General features: G+C 39.5%; 1 protein-coding gene across 9 annotated transcripts in view; it reads left to right on the forward strand.

The window, feature by feature from the left end:
• The window catches only part of RUNX1T1 (RUNX1 partner transcriptional co-repressor 1), a 155,004-nt gene that overhangs the window by 60,630 nt on the left and 80,009 nt on the right, over positions 1-14,365 (forward strand). The gene's annotated exons all lie outside the window — the stretch shown is intronic.

The following is a 14,365-nucleotide window of genomic DNA, read 5'->3' on the forward strand; positions in this document are numbered from 1 at the left end:
GATAAAACTGAAAGGAAATAGGGCCTAACTGTCATTTACTGACACCTCATTTATATTTTGAGGAAACTAGAAGTCCTAAAACGTCTGAAAAAAGTGTATTGAATGTTCGTTTAAGCAGTCATTATCAATTGTAAATGTTTACATTTAAAGTTGTTTATTGAAAATGGATCATTTGAATTAGTTCATTTGGTGAGCTAAACATTTGACAACATTTTAATAACAGCAGATATTGAGCATACACAAGTTATACCTTTTTATCTGGTCCTTCTTGATAAGCTGTGCAATGGAGTTGTAAAAAAATTATGTGAGAACTTTTCTTAAAGGACTACTCAGCTGCTCAGAGCTCAGGTCCCTGACATGTTTCCTTTCCATTGTAAACTTGTGCCATTTACGCAGGTCTGTAGCAGATGTTGGAGGAAGTGGGTGGATAAGATTAAGTGGGTGTGGTATCCTAAAATAACCTGGGAGGCAATTTTGGAGCAAATTGTTTGAGATCAAGGACTCTTGTCTTTTCTTCCTTTATACCTTTTTTTTTTTTTTAACCCATAGTGCCTAGTACAATATTTCACACTTAATATGGATGATGCATGTTTCAGAAAAATAAATACCCCGTAGCTCAGTTATGATAGGTAGGTCTGTAAGTCATATATTCATTTTATCAGTCATGCAGGAAGTATTTATTGAACTCTTAATACATGCTATACTTTTTTCTAGTTACTGGGATGAATCACTGAATAAAACAGGCAACATTTTTTGCCCTCTTAGAACTTACCTTCTAGTGTATGTGGGGTGGGTGGTGGGTGGGAGTGAACAGGAGCAGACAATAAATGATAAACATAAAATATAAGTGAGCTCTGTGGTTTGTTGGATGGTGATAATTATTATGGATAATCAGTCAGGATAAGGAGAGTCTATAGGGCTGTTGGAGCAGGGGTCAGGTTACAGTTTAAATTTGGGTGTTTGAAATGTGCCTCTTTGAGAAGGGACTTTTGGGCAGAGATTTGAGGGAGGTGAAGGAAGGGACCATGTAGAGCTATATGGGGGAAGCGCCTTCCGGGCAGAGGGAGTGCCACTTAGGCTGGAGTGTGGTGTGGATTGTTTGAGGAACAGGAAGAAAGACAGCATGGCCAGGTTAGATTGGTATGAGGATGAAAGAGCACCTGAAGATGAGACCAGAGAGTAGCAGGGAGCGTGAGGGGCAGTTAGATCATGGAGGGTTCTTGAAGGCCATTGTCAGGACTTCCCTGTGCAATCCATTTAACATCCATCCCACATACCCTCTGCCCAGCGCTTGGTTGAGTATATTCTTATTCTTCCCTGCATAATGTCATAAAATCAGATGCTTAAACATCGTCTCATTCTGAAGACCTCACTGGGCTTCATGGTTACTCCCGTCATTTATTACTCCATGCATCCAGATATTTACTGTCATCCAATCCAATTTGTTTGTCTTTTCTGTTTTATTTGTTGTTGTTGTATGGCAGCTGCATTCTTTAACCTAAACACTGTTCTATGTAGTGCTAGTCAAGGCTGCACGTTAAGTCTTTCTTGGTTTTGACTGCTATGTTTTAGTGCTTTTAAACACATTTTAGATATAAGATACACCAACCAGGCATTTGCTGAAGCTAAACTAACAGGCTGCAGTAATATTAAAAATTTTGGCCAGGCACTGTGGCTCACACCTGTAGTTCCAGCACTTTGGGAGGCTGAGGCAGGTGGATTGCTTGAGCCCAGGAGTTCAAGACCAGCCTGGCCAAAATGGTGAAACCCTGTCTCTAGTAAAAATACAGAAATTGATGGGACATGGTGGTACAGGCTGTAGTCCCAGTTACTTGGGAGGCTGAGGCGGGAGGATCACTGGATCCTGGGAGGTGGACGTTACAGTAAGCTATGATTGTGCAACTGTACCCTAGCCTGGGTGACATAGTGAGACTCTGTCTTAAATTATTTTTTAATCTTTATATTAATCATGTGTTCATATTAAGGGACATTATTTGAGAGTCTTATTATAAGCCGTGATCTAGAATCTGCTTCCACATTTCTCTTAGTAAGCAGCACACATATCGAAGACTTGTCTTGTCAGCTTTCCTTATTCCCCTGCAGTGAGTTAAACTGGTACAAGTTACCCTAGTATCCATGAACATATTAGAAGTCAAATGTGTGATACAAATCATTCTTTTTTTTCAAGGTGGTGACAGTCTGAAATGATACATGAGTCGGCAGGTAGGGCTGAAATATCTGTGTTCTTTGGGAGAGCACAGGCCGTAGTGTAGGCTTCCTGTGTAATACAGGCATGTTCAGTTTACATTATTTGAGGAATTTCCTTGGACCCACTTAAATTTTCTGACCTCCGTGAAGTTGCTGCTCCATCTAAAAGTACCTGAAAAAATAAAATCCACTGAACTTAAGTGGCTGTATAAGTATCTTCTCAAAGTATAACTGATTTTTAGTGGCTGCCCAATAAACAGGATTCAATTTAATATAAAAATATTTGAGTACTGATTCTGGGAACGACTTTCTACTGAGCGTAGTAGGGGTTTTAAAGAGAGGAAGACACAGTCCTGGCACTGAAGGAACTTAAGTGTAGTAAGGGATATAGAGGGAGACTGAAGGACTGAGAGGCAGGAAAGGGGAGATTGATTAGGGAGAAGTTATAAGAGGTAGTGTGGGTTCCAAATCAGCATGAGAGGATTTTGAAAGCATTGAGTTGAAGTCCATGATAGAAATTCATTGAATGAATGTCATTATTTGGGAGAAAAGGTGAGAGTGGAATCAAGGGTACTGTTTGAATTTTGAGCCTACATAATTGGCAGAGTGGTCTTGCCTCAGTGGAAATAAGAAAGCAGGAAGAACTGGTTTTGCAGAAAGAGTAATCTCACTGATGTTGAATTTCAGACTCTTACTTAACAGTAGTAGGAGCCATCCTGCCGACAGTTGGGAATGTGTGATGGTAGTTTGGGTGAGGAACTGAGTCTTGAGATATAAATTACAGTAGAAAAAATTGTACATATATGTGATGGATAGACAATTTTGAGAAAATGGAAAATACTAAATGGATATTATCCTTAATCTAGTTATCGAAGCTTTGAAATTCCATTGCAATTATATTATGGTTTGTTTTGGTGGTACATAAATTCCCACTTGGTAATTAACTTTTATATCTTTCTATTTGTATTCTATACTTTTATTTTCCGTAAGGAAATATATATACACATATACATATCCACATACACACACACACACACACACACACACACACACACACACACACACATATATATATATATATATATTTTTTTTTTTTTGTAGAGCCAGAGTCTCACTATATTGCCCAGGCTGATCTCAAACTCTTGGCTTCAAGCAGTCCTCCCACCTTGGCCACTCAAAGTGCTAGGATTACAGGTGTGAACCCCTGCATCTGGCCTATTTTATTACTTTCTGTTACTTGTACATAGCTTCCTCATAGTGGAATTAATTGACTCCTGAGTATCCTTGCTTGAATCAACATGGTTTCCAGGTGGAGGGTAATATAGTGGTTAAGAACTTGGACTTTGCAGTCAAACAAAACTAGGTATGATTTTCTCATCTTCCCTCCTTTTAGTTGCTTTTTGTGCCTGAGTTTTCTCATCTGAGTCTCTTGAGGATTAAATGAAATAATGGAAAGCCATACATGTTGGTCCTCAATAAGTGGTTGGTAAAAGGCAGTAGTGGTGATGAGGATGACAGTAATATTTATTCCAAAACTCATTAGCTTATCCATGCTTCTGCGTATTGCAGGCATGGAGATATGAAGTAGAATAGGGTCCCACAATGGAACATAAGTTTAGTGGTTGCTCAGCCCACCTTTTCATGGTGCTCTGTGCTCTTTTTACTGTCTCTTGGATAGACTGAGACACAACAAACTTATACCCTCTTGGTCTTCTTCACTCATTTTTTACCATAGATGCTACCTCCAAGTCTGGAATTGACTTTTTCACACCTACCTTTCTGTGAGAATTTGCAGAAGTCACACTGGCTTTCTCATTCACAAAACATGAATACAGCCAACTGTCAGTTACAGCCCGTTTATTCAGAGTGACTTAATTTTGACCTTTTCTTTCCTGCTGCCTATCTTCTGCCCATATCACTACTATTGAATTTTTGTGCAAGAGAATACATATTCGTTCATTTTAGCTACTTATCAAGGATTTTTAAGCGCAGGTAGCGAAGGTGCATTATTTACCATGGGCTTTTCTGAGTTTTGTTTTGTCTGTCTATCCATACATCCATGCCGTTCCCCTGACTCCTGTTATCATGGATAGTAAGATAAACCAAATAAGCACTATCTGATAAAGAATTTAGAAACTTTGGCATAAATTCAGCTTAAGGCTTTTTTTTTTTTTGAGATGGAGTTTCACTCTTGTTGCCCAGGCTGGTGCGATCTCAGCTCACTGCAACCCCCGCCTCCCGGGTTCAAGCGATTCTCCTGCCTCAGCCTCCCCGGTAGCTGGGATTACAGGCACCTGTCACCATGACCAGCTAATTTTTTGTATTTTTATTAGAGATGGGGTTTCACTATATTAGCTAGGCTGGTCTCGAACTCCTGACCTCAGGTGATCCACCCGCCTCAGCCTCCCAGAGTGCTGGGATTACAGGTATGAGCCACCACGCCTGGCTAAGGTTTTTATGATTATAAATATTTTTTAAATTGTGATTTTAAAACTGTCACTCCAAAATTCCAAGGAAATTACAGCCGAATTTTTTTTTTTTTAATTATACTTTAAGTTCTAGGGTACATGTGCACAATGTACAGGTTTGTTACATATGTATACATGTGCCACGTTGGTGTGCTGCACCCATCGAAAATTTTATGTATACCATCTTTAGTGTAACACTCTGTATGTTTGTTACTATAAAAGATATTAAATAATCATACTTTTTATTTCATTTATTTTAAATTTTATGTAAATTTTATTAAATTTTATGAAATGATAATATATAATGACTTTTTTTGTTTGTTTGTTTTGTTTTGTTTTGTTTTGTTTTGAGATGGAGTCTCGCTCTGCCACCCAGGCTGGAGTGCAGTGGCCGGATCTCAGCTCACTGCAAGCTACGCCTCCCGGGTTTACGCCATTCTCCTGCCTCAGCCTCACGAGTAGCTGGGACTACAGGCGCCCGCCTCGTCGCCCGGCTAGTTTTTTGTATTTTAAGTAGAGACAGGGTTTCACCGTATTAGCCAGGATGGTCTCGATCTCCTGACCTCGTGATCCGCCCGTCTCGGCCTCCCAAAGTGCTGGGATTACAGGCTTGAGCCACCGCGCCCGGCCATAATGACTTTTTATAAACTTTTCTCTACTTTAGTGATAGTGTGCTAGAACTCTCTTTTTTCCTTCCTTAGTATATGTATTTTTGTGGTTGTTAAGACTGGGACTCAGAGAGTAAGAGAACTCTGTTTCATTTTTGGTAAGGGATTTCACAAACTTAGTTTGGGGACACTTGAGGATATCTCATCTAATCTTGGAAAATGGATGTCAGTTTTCTTAAAATAATTTTTAAATTGAATACAATTAACTTTTTGTGGAAACTTGATTTTTTTGGAGGGGGCAGAATGCTATATAGTCACTAGCAAAGAGGTCTGAGAAATACTTATAAATTGAAATTCTTCCTCAGAACACCTCTTTCTCCACATTCACCCATTAACTTTATAACAAATAAGACATATGCCTTCTTGTGAGAGAAATGAGAAATGGGAGAGACTGAGGTCCAGGTGAATTGTCCGGATATGAACAAATAGGGACATAGGAGAAGGGAGTAAGAAAGCTCACATGCTTGAATAAAAATGTGGTTGTTTTCTCAAGTCTTTTTTGTATAACTAACATGCTTGAATCCAAACACAGCTCAGGGCACTAAAATAATGAAATGGCACATAGTCTTCCTGTGAAAAAACTGTTTATTTAAACAGTGGATGTTTACGTTTGTGTGTGCATGTATCATTTCTGTTCAGATTCTCAGATTACAGTAATAGCTGCCATTTATTAGTGCTTTATTATGTTCCAGCTGTTGTGTAAACTTTTCACATCCGTATTTTCTCATTTAATCTTTAGAAATCACTTACAGAGGCAGTTGCCAGGACCACCCTTATTTTAAGGTGAGGGAAAGCAGATCAAGTGGGTGGGCATGGTGCCCCATGCCTGTAATTCCAGCACTTCGGGGGGACCAAGGCCAAAGGATCACTTGAGGCCCTTTAAAACCACCCTGGCCAACATAACAAGACACCATCTCTACAAAAGAAAAATTAAAAAATTAGCTGGGCGTGGTGGCACACACCTGTAGTTCTAGCTAGTTGGTGGGAAGGCTGAGGTGGGAGGATCACTTGAGTCCAGGCATTAGAGGCTACAGTGAGCCATGATTACACTATTGCAATCCAGCCTGGGCAACAGTGAGACCGTCTCAAACAAAGAAAAAAGAAATCCAGTATTTTGCCCAGTTTAAGTAGTTGGTCTGGGATTCCATTTAAGGTTTACTGATCTGAGACTCATGTTCTTAACTGCCTATCTGTACTGTTTCTAATGCATCATCATGATATTATAGGCAGCAGGCACTTTACCTTCATATAATAAAACCAGAGAATGTTTACATTTGAAAGAGATCATAAAGAACCACCTCTTCAGGCCGGGCACGGATCACGCCTGTATTCCCAGCACTTTGGGAGGCTGAGGTGGGTGGACCTCCTGAGGTCAGGAGTTGGAGACTAGCCTGGCCAATGTGGCGAAGCCCTGTTTTCACTAAAAATACAAAAAAAATCAGCTGAGTATGGTGGCAGTTGCCTGTAATCCCAGCTATTCAGGAGGCTGAGGCATGGGAATTGCTTGAATCTGGGAGGCAAAGGTTGCAGTAAGCCTAGATCTTGCCACTGCATTCCAGCCTGGACAACAAAGAGAGACTCAGTCTCAATAAAAAAAAAAAAAAAAAAAAAAAAAATCACCCCTTCATTTTTTAGCTTAAAAAATAAAATAAAATAAAATAAATAGGCCCAAAGGTTTTTGTTTTGTTTTGGTTTGTTTTGTTATTTGGGTCAGAGTCATGCTCTGTCACCCAGGCTGGAGTGCTGTCACGTGATCTGGGCTCACTACAACCTCCGCTGCCTGGGTTCAAGTGATTCTCCTGCCTCAGTCTCCCTAATAGCTGGGATTACAGGCGCTCACCACCATGCCCAGCTAATTTTTTGTATTTTTAGCAGAGGTGGGGTTTCATCATTTTGGCCAGGCTGATCTTAAACTCCTGACCTCAAGTGATCCGCCCACCTCGGCCTCCCAAATTGTTGGAATTATAGTCATGAGCCACAGTGCCCAGCCAGACCCAAAGTTTTAAACAGTTTTTCATTCAGCCAGCCAATCAACCATCAAATATTTACTGAGTATTTAGTATGTGCAACAGCAAGTAAGCCAAAAAAGCCCAGGCCTTTGTGAAATCCTGCTGTTCTTTAGTCATGTATTTGATGATGGGTTATTGGTGGGAGGCATTAGTCAAATAGTATAGTAGTTAAACCAGGAGCATGGGCCATGAAATCATGCTCCTTGGCTTTGAATGCTGTTCATTTGCTGTGGGACAATGGACAAATTATTCTTTTTAAAGCTCACTTTTTTCACCTAAAAATGGTAATATGAATAAGATCTATTACATTGTCTTATAGTGAAGATTAAATAAGTTAACTCATGTAAAGCACTTAGCAAGATATCTGGCACTTGGTAAATGCTCAGTAAGTATTAACTGCTATTAAGATAATTAGAAATAGGCTGGGTGCAGTGGCTCATGCCTGTAATCCCAGCACTTTGGGAAGCTGCAGTGGGAGGATCGTTTGAGCCCAGGAATTTGAGACCAACCTGGGCAACAGAGTAAGACCTCGTCTCTATTTGGAAAAAAAAAAAAAAATTGTATTATTTTACCATATCTCACTGCAGCTTTTAACACCTGGGCACAAGTGATCCTCCTGCCCCAGCCTCTTCGATAGCTGTGACTGTAGGCACATGCCATTACACAGGCTAAAAATAAATAAATTATAAATATTTCTAGTGGTAATTGTATTTCACCCTGACGAGGAAAGCACGTACAAAGATATTTACAATAAGATGTCAGTTGTATGATGGGGAAGAAATGGAGGGCTTTGAAAGCACAGTAGAGCCAGACCTAACTCCCAGTTGGTTCAGGGAAGGTTCTGGTGCAGCAGCACTGTTTTCTTTTTCACCTTCTTTGTTTTTTTTAAACTTGATAACTTATTTGGTTCCTTAAATCCTGGTGTTGTTTGACGCACAGCACTTTGCCAGCACGTATTTATTCAGAATTAGCTATGTGCTAAGCACTGTGCAGAATGCTGGGGATGGAATAGTCAACAGGATGTAGACTCAGCCTTTTAAGGAACATGTGTGTCCATGTATATGTGTATGTAATATACACATGGGACACAACCTGCAAATACAGTAGTTGTAATAAGTGATGCTAAGTTTGCTAATACATGTATGTAAAATAGAGCCCAAAGAAGGTAATGAACAGCTCTGAATATGGGGCAGGGGTAATTTGGGAAGGCTTCGTGGGAGAGGTGGCACACTTGTTCTGTGTCTTAAAAGACCGTAAGTTTGTTGTAGTCAGGGTACATTTCAGGGAAATGTACCTGGGAATCAGGGAAGACCATGACCTGGGAATACTAAGATATGAATTGCCAGGGCTGGAGCAAATGCCGTGAGAAAGTAACAGAGGGAAATGTCAGTCTTATAGGTAGAAGTGGTGGAAAGGGAAGCCACTGGATGCTTTTAAGCAGAGGAGTCCTGTTGCTGAGTTTGAACATTAACATCACTCTAGGAGTGAAGGGAAGGGTAAATTGAAGAAGATGAGAGTTGTAGTACGCTAGGTGAGAGAAGATGAGGACCTGATGGGCCACAGTGTCAATGAGAAAGAAAGGAAGGGAGGGAGGTACAAGCTCTAGAAGTACCAAATAAACAGAACTGAGGGACTCTAATGATCAGTTGATATAGAGCCAGGTGTGGTGAGCAGTGGTATCTAGAATGAATCTGGACTCTGATTTGAGCAATTGGTTGCCATCAACCAGAATGGGGAATAATATACTGAGAGAAGACAGTGAGTTCACTTTGAAATGTTAACTTTCAGGTTTATTTGGTGTATTAGTACAGAGATACTCAATGGCAAGATGGGGTTTGTAGAGTACAGATGTATACGGTAAAAGTCATCATTTGGAGTCACTGGTGATAGCTAAAACCTTTTGAGTTGCTCACTCAGGAAGAAAACAAGTGGTATAAAGAGAGGAAAGGCTTGAAAGGAATATGGGAATATCAGGGCACCAGAAAAGATGAAGAGAGGAGAAGGAACAGTTATGGAGGTTTTGAGAGAGGCAGGTATTGTTAAGAGGACAAAGTTTCACAAAGGGAGTGATGTACAGGGTGAAGCACTACAGAGGGACCAGGAACAGAAAAGGGGTCAAGATAGCCTTTTGGGCCAGGCGTAGTGGCTCATGTCTATGATCCCAGCACTTGGGGAGACCAAGGCAGGTGGATCACTTGAGCTCAGGAGTTCAAAACTAGCCTGGGCAACACAGTGAAACCTCATCACTGCCCTTCAGCCTGAATGGGACCCTGTCTAAAATAAATAAATAAATACATAAATAAATAAATAAATAAATAGCCTTTTGGATTTGGCCACCTGGAAGGAAAGTAGCAGGTAACCTTGTCCTTTTGTTGGAGTTTTTTTTGTGGTGGGTTGCAAAGTGGTTGAAGCCCCTGAGGTCTACCCTTAAGAAGCCAGGCAGTGGGAGAATGGAGGATGTACCACTACAGTCTGCAATAAAGGGGTGGGCTTTTGATTTTTCTTGATGAAAGAGACTCCAGCAAGCCTAGGTTTTGAGAAGGATTGGTTAGGGCCAAACAAGTTGAAGATAAGAAAGAGTAATTTCTGGGAGAGTGAAGCCCCTAGAGGCAGAAGGGTGCCTCTTCTGAGCCTAGAGGCATAGGTGCATATACAAAGGAGTTTCGAGGGCAGTTTGCAGAGTTGTAGGCCCCATGACCTCACTTTGCTCTATTAAGTAGACCTTGAGGTTATCTGCAGAGGAGAGTAGCAGAGTTTGGCTGGAGAATTGAGATGAGTCAATGTCTTTGAGATTAACACAGCCTACTTTTTTTTACTGGATGACTTTCTTGCCTCACCCTGTCTGGGACTATACTGTGTTGGATATGCTTGGGCTCATTTAATCTCGAAAGCCTTCGTTCTTCATTTCCTATGTCCTGTTTGGCTTTCCTCTGTGCTTTATCCCACCACACATCTAACCTTGACCTCAGCATGAACTCCTGACTATTCACCCTCCCTTTGTGTTTCTGTTTTTTAATGACATCTCCTTGTTTCTTTTCTTACTAGGTTTATAACCAATTCACTCTCCATTGTTGTCCTTTTAAAAGTTAGAATCCTGCCTTCAGGATTTTTTATACTTTTTTTATACAGTTTTTTTTTTTTTAATACTTCTATGCCAGACACTGTACTAGGACTGGGATATAACACTGCTCTGGGAGAGAGATTAAACTCCAATTAAAAGGATATAAAAGAATTTTGATTAGCCAAGTATGGTGGCACATGCCTGTAGTCCCATCTCTCTGGGAGGCTGAGGTGGGAGGATTTCTTGCGCCTGGAAAGTTGAGGTTGAGGCTGCAGTGAGCCGAAATTGTGCCACTGCTCTCTAGCCTGTACAACAGAGTGAGACCCTGTCTCAAAAAATAAATAAATAAGTAAATAAATAAATAGTAAAGAATTTTGAGTTTTGTAAGTATTGGGAAGGAAACAAAGGGGTGAAAATTCTGCTTGATATAGAATGGTCAAGAGAGGATTGATTCCATGAGAAGGTGACATTGATGTTGAAAGATGAAGTGAAAATGAGCTTACCATTTGCAGCAGGGAGAAGGGAAGTAGTCTTAAAAAATATTTATTGTTTTCATAAATAGACATTTCATAAGTATTAGATTGTGTGTGAGTAGGTAACTGCCTGGGGCTGTTTGTGGTACTCTTGTGTCTTCCCTACTGGTCTTTCCTTGGTTCCTGAAAACTCCATAGGAGATCTGTAACAGATTATACTCCTCTGCTTTTAAAGCAGAGGATTTTTAAAAATTTTTTAAATTAATTAATTAATTTTTTTTTTTGAGATGGATTCTTTCTGTCACCCAGGCTGGAGTGCAGTGGTGCAATTAAATTATGGCTTACTGCAGCCTTGACCTCCCGGTCTCACGCAGTCCTGCCACCTCAGCCACCTGAGTAGCTGGGACTACAGATGCGTGCCACCATGCCTGGCTCATTTTTGCATTTTTCTGTAGAGACAGGGTTTCGCCATGTTGGCCAGGCTGGTCTTGAACTCCTGGCCTCAAGTGATCTGCCTGCCTCAGCCTCCCAAAGTGCTGGGATTACAAGCATGAGTCACCGCACCTGCTGAGAAGTACTTGTTTATGTAGTTTTAAAAAATATTGACTGGAAATGCAGCTGTTACTGAACACCTACCATGTATTTATGGGCAGAGGGAAGAACAAGGCACGTGAACATTTTCGCTTAGTTGGATGATGTTTCTGCCCTCCCTCCCTCTCAACGTCAGCATCTGTGGCTTCTCAAGGCATTGGTCACCCACAGGACATGGGGTTATACATTTGTATATTGATGAGAAAGTTTATTTCAGAATTTCTCAGGTGATTCTGATTCAGTAGCCCATTCTCCCAACCCAGTTGAAAATCATTAATTTTTATTTCATGAGATGATGAGGGTGTAGGTATGTATGTGAAGTTGCCATCATTAGCCCATCACCATTATATGAATTAGTTGAAATGACTATTGGAACCTTAGTCCCAGAAGTACACATTTGGGACAAATCTGAAGCTCAGGACATTGAGCCTAGATGGGTGTCGCTATTTAGTGTCTTTAGCTAGGGAACAATATAAGAGTTCCAGATTTCTTGGAGATCAGAGGAATAGAGGGAGGTACTGAACAGAAGCTAAGCAAAAGAGAACAAGGAAACACTGAAGGTTAACTATGCTGACCTCATAATTTTGTCTAGAGTCAGCTCAAATAAGTTGACATAACCATCATTTTCCAGGGCAAAATCTAGTGTTTTCTTGAAGCCCAAACTTGTACAAGTAAGTTACTGCTCTGTAGAAAAAAAAGGAGATAAAGACTAGAATTTGTGTAACGGTTTATTAGGTTTCAGAAACCTTCCGGAGGCATCCTGGCAAGTTCTCCTGAAAAGGAAAGGTATTCAAAGGTGCTGTGTTGATCCCTCAAAACAGAAGTTGCCAACAGTTTTTCTTGCTGTCACTCAAGGAATGTTGACATTGACGATCACAGTGGTCTTCTGTGATAGTGTTGATCACATTCCAAAAATTCTATCCCTTTGCCTTTTAAGGAAGTGCTAGTGATATTATCATAGGAATGGTTCTGGATATATCCTAACTTGAGTTACTGTTAGTAACAAGTTAATAGCATGATGAACTAAGAAAATTGAGAACACTTTCCTGTATATTTAGACATTTATTACTTTTATAATTAATTTATCTGACAAATAGTATCAAGAAGGTTGTGTTTTTGGAAACAACCTTATAGATCTTTAGCAAGCAACATTTTTCATTTATATGTGGAATGCTCTTTGCAGTTGTCCATCAATGTTTGGTTTGATTTCCCCCCATTATAATTCTTCATAAGCTCAGAGAAGACATCTCTAGTGCTATATGAAATATAAATGATTCCTAGTAAGTGGATGGGAATTTAGACTGTCATCTTAATTTAATAACATATATACCCACATTTACAGTATAAATAGAGATGAGGCTACATTAAGAACTTACTAACGTTAAATTTGTGTATGTGTTCACTTTAGACACTTCCCTGGAACTTAAGGTGGTGTCTGAATTGTAAAAATGTGTCATTCAAATTGTAACTAGCCAGAATTTTATGGTTCTAGGTTCCCCAATGGTTTTCCTGGTATTAAAAGGTATGTTAGCTTTTACATTGTCTGGAAATATGGAAGGTGAAAATAGACTTACTTAGATGCTTTTGAAAATATATATATATATACACACACACACACAATACATATACTGAGATGTTTATATATATACTGATGCAATATATATACTGATATTACTTAGATGCTTTTGAATATATATATTCAAATATATATATTCAAAAGCATCTAAGCATATATATATATGCAGATATTTTCTGGTAAGGTGATCTTGATTTTCTGTCCTTAGGGAATATTTATTAGCAATTAATTATTTAGGGTAACTTCTCTGAATTACTTTATTAAGTAAAGTCATGGGCTTCCGTGAAAAGTTGTATTATACAAAGTATTCACTGAGGTAGAAACTCTGTTAAGAAATGATAAATATGAAATAGAAACAACTATATAAAATATATGGAGTTGATCTCCCTTTATATTGACCATATTAAGCCAACAGGAAATCGCCTTTAATTTTTTTTTTTTTATGTATTTAAGGTGTACAAGTGCAGATGCAGTTCTTACATGCATATATTGTGTGGTGGTAAAGCTGAGGCTTTTAGTGTACCCAATGTGATCATTATATCTAAAAGGTAATTTTTCAACTCTCACCTCCCTCCTACCCTCCCATTTTTTGGAGTCTCCATTGTCTATTATCCCACTCTTTTTTTTTGAAATGAAATTCTATTTTTTGAAATGGAATTTCACTCTTACCGCCCAGGCTGGACACGATATTGGCTCACTGCAGCCTCTGCCTCCCGGGTTCAAGCAATTCTCCTGCCTCATCCTCCCAAGTAACTGGGATTACAGGCACCTTCCATCACACCCAGCTAATTTTTATACTTTTTGTAGAGACCGCGTTTCACCACGTTGGCCAGGCTAGTCTTGAACTCCTGACCTTAGGTGATCCGCCCTCCTCAGCCTCCCAAAGTGCTGGGATTAGAGGGCATGAGCCACCATGCCCAGCCTATCCCATTCGTTGTGTCCAGGTGTACCCATTGTTTAGCTTCCACTTATAAATGAGAACATGCAGTATTTGACTTTCTGGTTCTGAGTTATTTCACTTAGGATAATAGCCTCCAGTTCCATCCACGTTACTGCAAAGTACATGATTTCATTCTTTTTTATGGCTGAGTAGTATTCCATGGTATGTATATATATGTCATTTTCTTTTTTTTTTTTTTTTTTTTTTTAGTATTTCTAAGTAAAAGATTTTCTTCCCCCATTTGTCTCCTTTTAAATATGAATATACATACATGTGTATATATACATATACACACACATAATATCAAGTTTTCTTTTAGAAGGTATATTTTCTTTTTTTTTTTTTTTTTTTTTTTTTTTTTTTTTTTTTTT

Source organism: Rhinopithecus bieti, unplaced genomic scaffold, assembly GCF_001698545.2.
Source record: "Rhinopithecus bieti isolate Rb0 unplaced genomic scaffold, ASM169854v2 scaffold_26532, whole genome shotgun sequence".
NCBI classification, from domain to species: domain Eukaryota; kingdom Metazoa; phylum Chordata; class Mammalia; order Primates; family Cercopithecidae; genus Rhinopithecus; species Rhinopithecus bieti.